This window comes from Vicia villosa, linkage group LG1 (genome assembly GCF_029867415.1).
Source record: "Vicia villosa cultivar HV-30 ecotype Madison, WI linkage group LG1, Vvil1.0, whole genome shotgun sequence".
Lineage (NCBI taxonomy): Eukaryota > Viridiplantae > Streptophyta > Magnoliopsida > Fabales > Fabaceae > Vicia > Vicia villosa.
This window is the reverse complement of record NC_081180.1, coordinates 120,416,436-120,426,979: the sequence shown is the minus strand read 5'-3', so window position 1 is coordinate 120,426,979 and position 10,544 is coordinate 120,416,436.

Here is a 10,544-nt window from a genome sequence, read left to right as displayed (position 1 = left end):
TACTCATGTCATGCCATAAAGGAGAACGTCAACCAAATTTATTCAGATTCATCATGTTAACACAGCGGAATTATCTTTAACATCTGAATAACAAACAGCCAAGTCACAGACTTAGAGCGTCAACATACAAATCCATCCAAAATAAAAAGTTCAGCAAATAATTCTAAACGACGCCCCCAGTGTTACACGACCAGAGCATGACACGGACCCAACTGACTCTAACACTACTTGACGAGCTAATCCTCACCAAGTACGAGAGCTACTCCTCAATCTGAAAAATAACAACAGTAAGGGTGAGTCTCATTCACATTTAACTAATGTTATAAGATATAAATAATAAAATATCATTTCACATGCCATTCACCCAATTACAGTTATGATCAGATTCAAACCATAGAATCAGAAGGCAAACAACCAACCTAACACATATTATAACATTGGACAATCTGCCATTCATGTTATAATAGGAAAACAACCTAATGCAATGCAACTACATGCATGTGGTACCAAAAATCTGGGATATAACCCAACTCACCGATCCACCATCATCAAGGATACGGTAACTCCCACTCACTAATTCCTCACAATGGGAATTAGCTACCACTGATCCACCATCGTCAAGGACCAGCCACATAATGATTATGAATGCATGCATCAACCATAACATGCTCATCACCCACATACATCAATTAATGTCATAATCATCAATATGACACATATTTATACCAACAATACATGTACAATAGACACCAGTTACAACCACAACATTATACAGGTAAACATTCATTAGTGTACCTACAAGCATATCCTACCACAAACAAATAAGCTCGGTGTTTTAAAAAAAATAGTTCGAGCCATAACTCCAAACACCATTTGAGTATATAAATTATCTGATTAGCCTCACTGTACTCGAAACGGCACCAAAATCCGGTTTACGGTTTAAAAGTTACACCTCTTTAAAACTTTTCAAAATGGACAGTCGCAACAACTAACAGCACGCGGCGCCACACACGGTTCGCGGCGCGGAACGAATAGGAACTACGCCTTCGCGGCGCAAACAAAGGTTCGCGGCGCGGAACGAATAAAAACTACGCCCTCGCGGCGCGGTCATATGTTCGCGGCGCGTACTGAGCGCAACAAAGCTTCCTGGCCTTCTGCCAAGCTGTTCGCGGCGCCAACTCCTGGACGCGGCGCGAACTGGCGAATCCCAGCGCTCCGAATAGCAGAAAACAGCCTGCGATTTTACCCTTCCTTCACCAAATCATTACCAATTCAACCCATTCCAATCAGATTTCGCATACAGTGCAACAAACACATATTATAGCACATTATAATACATTCAAACCATCCAAATAACACCATTACACGAATCAGCATATTCATTACGTGTAAATCCTCCCAAAACCTAACATTTCTACAACCTAAGCACAACCCAATTGGTACGGATAACACGATCAATTCTATCATATTATCTATAATCCCATAATAGAAGATAAACGGAAGAGTCCCCCCTTACGTGAAGGTTGATTCTTCGTTCTTCCTCGGTCGCACTTCTCCGTTCCTCTTCTCTTTTCACGTTCAGACTTCTTTTCCCAATACTGTAACCTTCTCTATTCTACCACTCCTTCTATTTTATTAAGAATAAAATAAAATTATTTTAATTAGTAATAGGGCCTACCAATGCACCCCCTCCCTTACTAACCACAACTCAAGCCCAATTGCTTAATTCCTCATAATTCAATTAATTTAATTAAATTAAATTATGAAAATAAATGGAGTGTTACAACTCTCCCCCACTAAATAGTTTTCGTCCTCGAAAACATACCTTAGGCAAATAACTCTGGATAGGAATCCTTCATCTGACTCTCCAATTCCCAAGTCACATTCCCACCTGCTGGTCCTCCCCAAGCTACTTTGACCAGTGCTATCTCCTTGCCATGCAATTGTTTCAGCCTTCGGTCTTCAATCCTCATAGGCAAAGATTCAACTGTCAGATTGTCCTTTACCTGTACATCATCGACTTGGATCACATGAGATGGATCAGCAATGTATTTCCTCAACTGTGATACGTGGAATACATCATGCAGATTCGCAAGCGTCGGTGGCAACGCAATACGATACGCCACTTCTCCCACCCTCTCCGTAATCTGGAACATACCAATGAATCGCGGAGTCAACTTCCTTGATTTCAGTGCTCTACCAACACCAGTTGTGGGGGTCACCCTCAAGAACACATGATCTCCTGCTTGAAATTCAAGTGTCCTCCTTCTTTTATCATGATAACTCTTCTGACGACTCTGAGAAGTCTTCATCTTCTCCTGAATCATCTTGATCCTTTCTGTTGTCTCCTGAACAATTTCCGGTCCAATCACGGCACTTTCGCCAGGTTCATACCAACATAAAGGCGTTCTACACCTCCGACCATACAAAGCTTCAAACGGAGCCATACCAATGCTCGAGTGAAAACTATTATTGTAAGTAAATTCGATCAAGGGTAGATAACTATCCCAAGCACCGCCTCTTTCCAACACACAAGCACGCAACAAATCTTCTAGTGATTGAATAGTTCTTTTCGTCTGTCCATCCGTCTGCGGATGATAAGCAGAACTCAATCTCAGCTTAGTACCCAAAGCCCTCTGCAAACCTTCCCAGAATCTGGATGTAAACCTTGGATCTCTATCTGACACGATACTCGAAGGAATACCATGTAAACTCACTATCCTGTCAATATACAATTGAGCCAGCTTCTCCATTGGGTAATCCATTCTCATTGGTATAAAGTGAGCAGACTTTGTCAACCTGTCTACAATAACCCAAATAGCTTCACAATTCTTCACCGTCCTCGACAAACCTGAAACAAAATCCATAGATATACTATCCCACTTCCATTCTGGAATAAATAACGGTTGCATAGCTCCATACGATTTCTGATGCTCAATCTTCGACTTCTGGCAAGTCAGACAAGCATAGACAAATTCAGCTATTTCCTTTTTCATTCCAGGCCACCAAAACAGCTTCTTTAAGTCATGATACATCTTGGTAGCACCAGGATGAATACTCAATCCGCTACGATGTCCTTCTTCAAGAACACTCTTCCTCAATTCGGCAACATCAGGAACACAAACACGATTACCAAACCTCATTATACCATTCTCGTCGATTCTGAATTCACCTCCTTTATCTTGATTAATCAGAGCCAACTTATCAACCAACTCTACATCAGTCTTCTGACCTTCTCGGATTTGCTCAAGAATACTACTAGTCAGCTTCAGCATACCCAATTTAACACTGGTAGGAGTGTCTTCACATACTAAACTCAAATCTCGTAATTTCTCAATTAAATCCAATTCTCTCACCATAAGCATAGACATATGCAAGGACTTCCTACTCAATGCATCGGCAACAACATTTGCTTTACCCGGATGATAATTCAGTTCAAAATCATAATCCTTGAGAAATTCTAACCATCTTCTTTGTCTCATATTCAACTATTTTTGGTCAAAGAGGTACTTCAAACTCTTGTGATCACTAAATACTTCAAACCTTGAACCATATAGGTAATGCCTCCACAACTTCAACACAAATACCACTGCTGCCAACTCTAAGTCATGAGTCGGATAGTTTCTCTCATGCACCTTGAGTTGTCTCGACGCATAAGCGACTACCTGTTGATTCTGCATCAGTACACCTCCTAATCCTGACAACGAAGCATCACAATAAACAACAAAAGATTCCGCCGGATTCGGCAAAATCAAGATCGGCGCACTAGTCAACCTCTTCTTCAACTCTTGGAATCCTTCTTCACATTTCGAATCCCAAACAAACGCTTGACCCTTCCTAGTCAACTTAGTTAACGGTAATGCTAACTTTGAAAAACCTTCAATGAACTTTCTATAGTAACCCGCCAGACCAAGGAAACTACGGATTTCGGAAACTGACCTCAGAGCTTCCCACTGAGACACTGCTTCTACTTTCGTTGGGTCAACGGCAATACCATCCTTAGAAATTACATGCCCAAGAAAGCTCACTTCGTTTAACCAGAACTCACACTTTGACAATTTTGCATAAAGTTTCTTTTCCTTCAATAGTTCCAATACCACTCTAAGATGATCCGCATGCTCTTTTTCATTCTTAGAATATATTAAAATATCATCAATAAATACTACTACGAATTGATCCAGAAAAGGATGGAAGATCCTATTCATATACTCCATGAAAACCCCCGGCGCATTGGTTACTCCAAATGGCATCACTGTATATTCGTAATGACCATACCTCGTTTTAAATGTTGTTTTCTGAATATCGTCCGTCTTCACCCGAATCTGATGATATCCCGACCTCAAGTCAATTTTTCTGAACACACATGCTCCAACTAGTTGATCCATCAAGTCATCAATCCTCGGCAAGGGATACCGATTCTTGATAGTAACCTTGTTGAGTTGTCTGTAATCCACACACAACCTCATTGAACCTTCTTTCTTCTTCACTAGTAACACCAGTGCACCCCACGGTGAGACACTAGGACGAATAAATTTCTTCTCAAGTAAATCTTCCAATTGATTCTTCAACTCATTCAATTCCGATGCCGACATATGATAAGGTGCCATCGACACAGGATTAGTTCCAGGAATTAGTTCAATAGCAAATTCTACCTCCCTCTCTAGCGGCAATTCTCTTACATCTTCTGGAAAGACTTCTGGAAATTCACATACTACCGGTAAGTCACTACTCACCGCTTTCTTTTTCACTTCCATGGATGCAATCAACATGAACACGACAGCCCCGTCCTTCATTGCTTCATCAACTTGTCTAGCCTTCATCGCTAAATCCTCAACACTGACATCTTCAGGAAAAATAACCGTCTTCGTGAAACAATTGATATGAACCCGATTAAATTGCAACCAATTCATACCCAAGATAACATCAAGTTGTTCCAACGGAAGGCACACTAAGTCCATTCCGAATTCTCTACCAAAAATATCAATTGGACAGTTCAAACAAGCGAACGAAGTAGTCACTAAACCCGACGCAGGAGTGTCAATGACCATACTTCCATTAATCTCAGATATTTCCAAATTCAGTCGTTTAGCACAATCCAATGAAATAAACGAGTGAGTTGCCCCAGTATCTATTATTGCAATTAAAGGAGTGCCATGGATAAAACACGTACCTTTAATCAACCGATCATCTGGAGTAGTCTCTGAACCAGATAAGGCGAACACCTTACCACCAGCTTGATTCTTCCTCGGCTTAGGACACTTAGGACTGATATGACCTTCTTCCCCGCAGTTGAAACAAGTTACAGTGTTCCCTTTGCACTCAATAGCAATGTGACCTGCCTTTCCACATCTATAGCACTTCTTTTCCTCACTTTTGCATTCGTGAATGCGATGTCCAGGTTCTCCACACTTGAAGCACTTAATAGGGGCACTAGAGTCTCCCCCACTAGGCTTCTTCCAGCCTCCAGCTTTCTGGTTACCCTTACCATAAGGCTTACCACGATCCATATGCTTTTTCCCTTTCCTGTCGACTAACTCGCGAGAGTGCGACGACTTCAGTTTAATATTGTCCTCTTCAAAGATTCGGCTGCAGTCAACCAAATCGACAAACCTGCGAATCCTCTGGTATCTGATACCCTGTTTAATCTCATCGCGGAGACCATTCTCAAACTTAACACACTTCGAGAATTCACTAGCCTCATCATTATTGTAGTGGACATAATACTTTGCTAGCTCAACAAACTTGGACGCATACTCTGGCACAGTCATTTTACCTTGTGTCAGCTCCAAAAATTCAATCTCTTTCCTGCCTCTAACATCCTCAGGAAAGTACCTCCGCAAGAATTCTCTCTTGAACACAGCCCAAGTGAGTGCAACACCTGCAGCTTGCAGTTCGTCCCTACTAGCCATCCACCAATCATCAGCTTCTTCAGACAGCATGTGAGTCCCATATCTCACCTTCAGATTTTTGTCACAGTCAATCACCCGGAAGATCCTTTCAATCTCCTTCAGCCACTTCTGGGCGCCTTCGGGATCGTGAGTGCCTTTAAACAACGGAGGGTTGTTCCTCTGAAAACTATTCAGCTGCCTGTCAGCACCAATTCCAGCTCCATTGGCATTCCCTCCCAGCACACCAGCAATCATACCGAGAGCCTCAGCAATCGCGTCATCGTTCCTTCCTCCTCTTCCAGCCATTGTTCTGCTAAATATCAAACAATATCTATTAGAACAAGAAGTATCGACAGTGTCAACCTTACACTAATCGCATACGAGGGATTAACCGACACTAAGACTCTGACTCAAACGACCGACAATGCTCTGATACCACTATTGTAACACCCTCCTAATACCCCGCATAAATAATAAACAATAATCAGAGTAAACATGAAAAGGGCATTACAACTTCCATATAATTCAAACAACAATAATCATGTCATGCCATAAAGGAGAACGTCAACCAAATTTATTCAGATTCATCATGTTAACACAGCGGAATTATCTTTAACATCTGAATAACAAACAGCCAAGTCACAGACAACATACAAATCCATCATAAATAAAAAGTTCAGCAAATAATTCTAAACGACGCCCCCAGTGTTACACGACCAGAGCATGACACGGACCCAACTGACTCTAACACTACTTGACGAGCTAATCCTCACCAAGTACGAGAGCTACTCCTCAATCTGAAAAATAACAACAGTAAGGGTGAGTCTCATTCACATTTAACTAATGTTATAAGATATAAATAATAAAATATCATTTCACATGCCATTCACCCAATTACAGTTATGATCAGATTCAAACCATAGAATCAGAAGGCAAACAACCAACCTAACACATATTATAACATTGGACAATCTTCCATTCATGTTATAATAGGAAAACAACCTAATGCAATGCAACTACATGCATGTGGTACCAAAAATCTGGGATATAATCCAACTCACCGATCCACCATCATCAAGGATACGGTAACACCCACTCACTAATTCCTCACAATGGGAATTAGCTACCACTGATCCACCATCGTCAAGGTCCAGCCACATAATGATTATGAATGCATGCATCAACCATAACATGCTCATCACCCACATACATCAATTAATGTCATAATCATCAATAAGACACATATTTATACCAACAATACATGTACAATAGACACCAGTTACAACCATAACATTATACAGGTAAACATTCATTAGTGTACCTACAAGCATATCCTACCACAAACAAATAAGCTCGGTGTTTTAAAAAATATAGTTCGAGCCACAACTCCAAACACCATTTGAGTATATAAATTATCTGATTAGCCTCACTGTACTCGAAACGGCACCAAAATCCGGTTTACGGTTTAAAAGTTACACCTCTTTAAAACTTTTTAAAATGGACAGTCGCAACAACTAACAGCACGCGGCGCCACACACGGTTCGCGGCGCGGAACGAATAGGAACTACGCCTTCACGGCGCAAACAAAGGTTCGCGGCGCGGAACGAATAAAAACTACGCCCTCGCGGCGCGGTCATATGTTCGCGGCGCGTACTGAGCGCAACAAAGCTTCCTGGCCTTCTGCCAAGCTGTTCGCGGCGCCAACTTCTGGATGCGGCGCCAACTGGCGAATCCCAGCGCTCCGAATAGCAGAAAACAGCCTGCGATTTTACCCTTCCTTCACCAAATCATTACCAATTCAACCCATTCCAATCAGATTTCGCTTACAGTGCAACAAACACATATTATTGCACATTATAATACATTCAAACCATCCAAATAACACCATTACACGAATCAGCGTATTCATTACGTGTAAATCCTCCCAAAACCTAACATTTCTACAACCTAAGCACAACCCAATTGGTACGGATAACACGATCAATTCTATCATATTATCTATAATCCCATAATAGAAGATAAACGGAAGAGTCCCCCTTACCTGAAGGTTGATTCTTCGTTCTTCCTCGGTCGCACTTCTCCGTTCCTCTTCTCTTTTCACGTTCAGACTTCTTTTCCCAATACTGTAACCTTCTCTATTCTACCACTCCTTCTATCTTATTAAGAATAAAATAAAATTATTTTAATTAGTAATAGGTGTTGCACCCCAATTTTTGACCTATGAGATCCCATCATTTTCTAAGTGTTATGATCATTATTGTTATACCCCAAAATTTGCCTGCGTTTTTTAAAAAAAAAAAGAGAGAGAAATCAACAGACTTCTGTCTAAAAATTTGGAGTTTTATACAATCTTGGATTTTTATTTCATAAATATCGTGATTTTTGTAAATACTCAATTTTTAGAATTTTTTATACAGTATTTTGGTTCGCTGTTAAATTTATTCTTACATAAACGCCAAATACTGTTTATCACTTCATACACTGTTTATTTGAGATTTATTTTCAGATAAATAATGCTGACGCAGTTGGTACAGAATTAAAATTTGCAGGCGCGGAGTCCGGGTTTCAGATTATACTGGAGAACGAGTTTTTGAGACCTCAAATGGATTTCATGTATCTACATACGTCTCAAAGTACCACCAGACAAATTTTCAAACTTCGATTCGCTCGGACGCACAGTCAACAGCTCAAACAGTCAACAGACGACCAGTTTGACCAAAAAGTCAACAGACAGTCAAAAATGCAATTTTTGGTCAACATCCATATTTTGTCAAAATATTCATCATGTGATCAATGGTTGATCATAATTCATCAAGAAAAATTCATAAATCGACAAAACTCAAAATTGCAAAATTAGAGTTTTTTACCTAAAAGTCAACTGAACTTTGACCGGCCATAACTCTCTCATAATTTATCAGAAAAATTCCAACCAAAGCTCATTCTCAAGGAAATTCAATTCTCTACAACTTTGATGTTGGGACCAAGGTCAAGAAATGCTTCCGCCTAAGAGATATAAGCCAAAACATTACAGGTCATTTTCAAAGTCAACAAAAAGCAGTTTTTTGTCAAAGCCCATATCATCAAGATAACTTCTCCAAATGCAATAACGCTTCCAAAGTGGCTTGTAGAGGACATCTTGGGCTTTCCAAAAAGTTAAAGAACACTTTCATAGGATCAAAATTGAGGGAGATATGCCTTGATGAAGTTGACCTTTTTTGGAAAAATGCATGAAACAAGTAATGACCAAAATTTGATTTTTTTTTTCAAAAAGGCCAATTCTTTTGTGATTCAATCTTGATTCTCATATGTTTAAAGGGCATCCACGACCCATCCATGATTCATGACATTTTTATTTCATTTTAATTAAATTTTATTCATTTAAAGTTTAATTAAAGTGAGATAATTCAAAGATATTATCAAAGATGCTTATGGTTGCCAATCAAGACCAATTCAAGATGCTTAAATATATTATTGCAAGATTGAAGAGAATAATACTTGAGTATTTTAACCATGGTTAAGAAATACACTCATTGAAAATATTCCATTATCATATTTTTTCCACAAAATCAATCATGACAATTTCCACTTGCAAGGCTTCCAAGATCAAACTCTTTGTCTATAAATAGAACTTCATTTTCTTCATTCAAGAAAGGGAAAAAAAAGGGAGAAACAAGAGAAGAACAACAACACACTCCAAAAGCATAGCATAAGTTTTATATTTTTCAAAAGTTTCAAGAAACTTGTAAAAATCAAGGCTCATTCAAATAGCCACTTTCAATCAATTTCAATCACTCTATTCCACTCTTGGGACATCATAGAGTAAGTACAATGTAATTTTTAATATGTAGTAGTGTTAGGAGTTCATGAATTAAAAACTCCATATTTATGCATATTTTCAATTTCTCAAAAAAAAAAATGTTTTAATTTTAGTTTTAAGTTGATAAAATGTTTATTTAATTTTTAACATAAAAATATTTTATTTCTTTTCATAATTAATTTATATTGCTTAATTACTTAGTAATTATGTAAATATTGCTTTTTAATTATTTTTAACCAATCAAAAAAACTCCAAAAATATTTTCCTTTTAGATTTAGGTTTATATTTTTATAATCTAATTTTTGACATAAAAAAGAATATTTTTTGTTAAGTTTAATTATTTGTATAATTATTTGTTTAAGTAGTTTGTTAATTAACTAAAAATCAATTCCAAGAAAATCACAAAAAAATATTAAGCTTAATTTGTTTTGTATTTATTTTTATTTATTATTTGATATTATTTCTTATCTTTTTCTTTGTCTTGAATTGGGATAAAAAAAGATCAAACATGGAAGAGAATTGTATGCGGTTGATTTAAGACTTATGGAATTTTATCGTGTAGTCGCTATGATTTTATCAAGCTTCTGATAAAGTTCCATTGAATTTAAATCCGAGAACATCCTTCACTCACCATCAATCTTTATTACTAACTTTGATAACATACTACACAAGTTTCAAGATGGTTATCTTTAACATCTAACAATTAACTTTAAATTCCGCATTTTATTATATTGTTCTTTATATTTCTTGCTTTATACTTTATTTTATCATTCATATTATTTATGTTTCTGTCATTTTTTTTTTCTTTGTCCATTTGGACATATTATTTATGTTTCTGT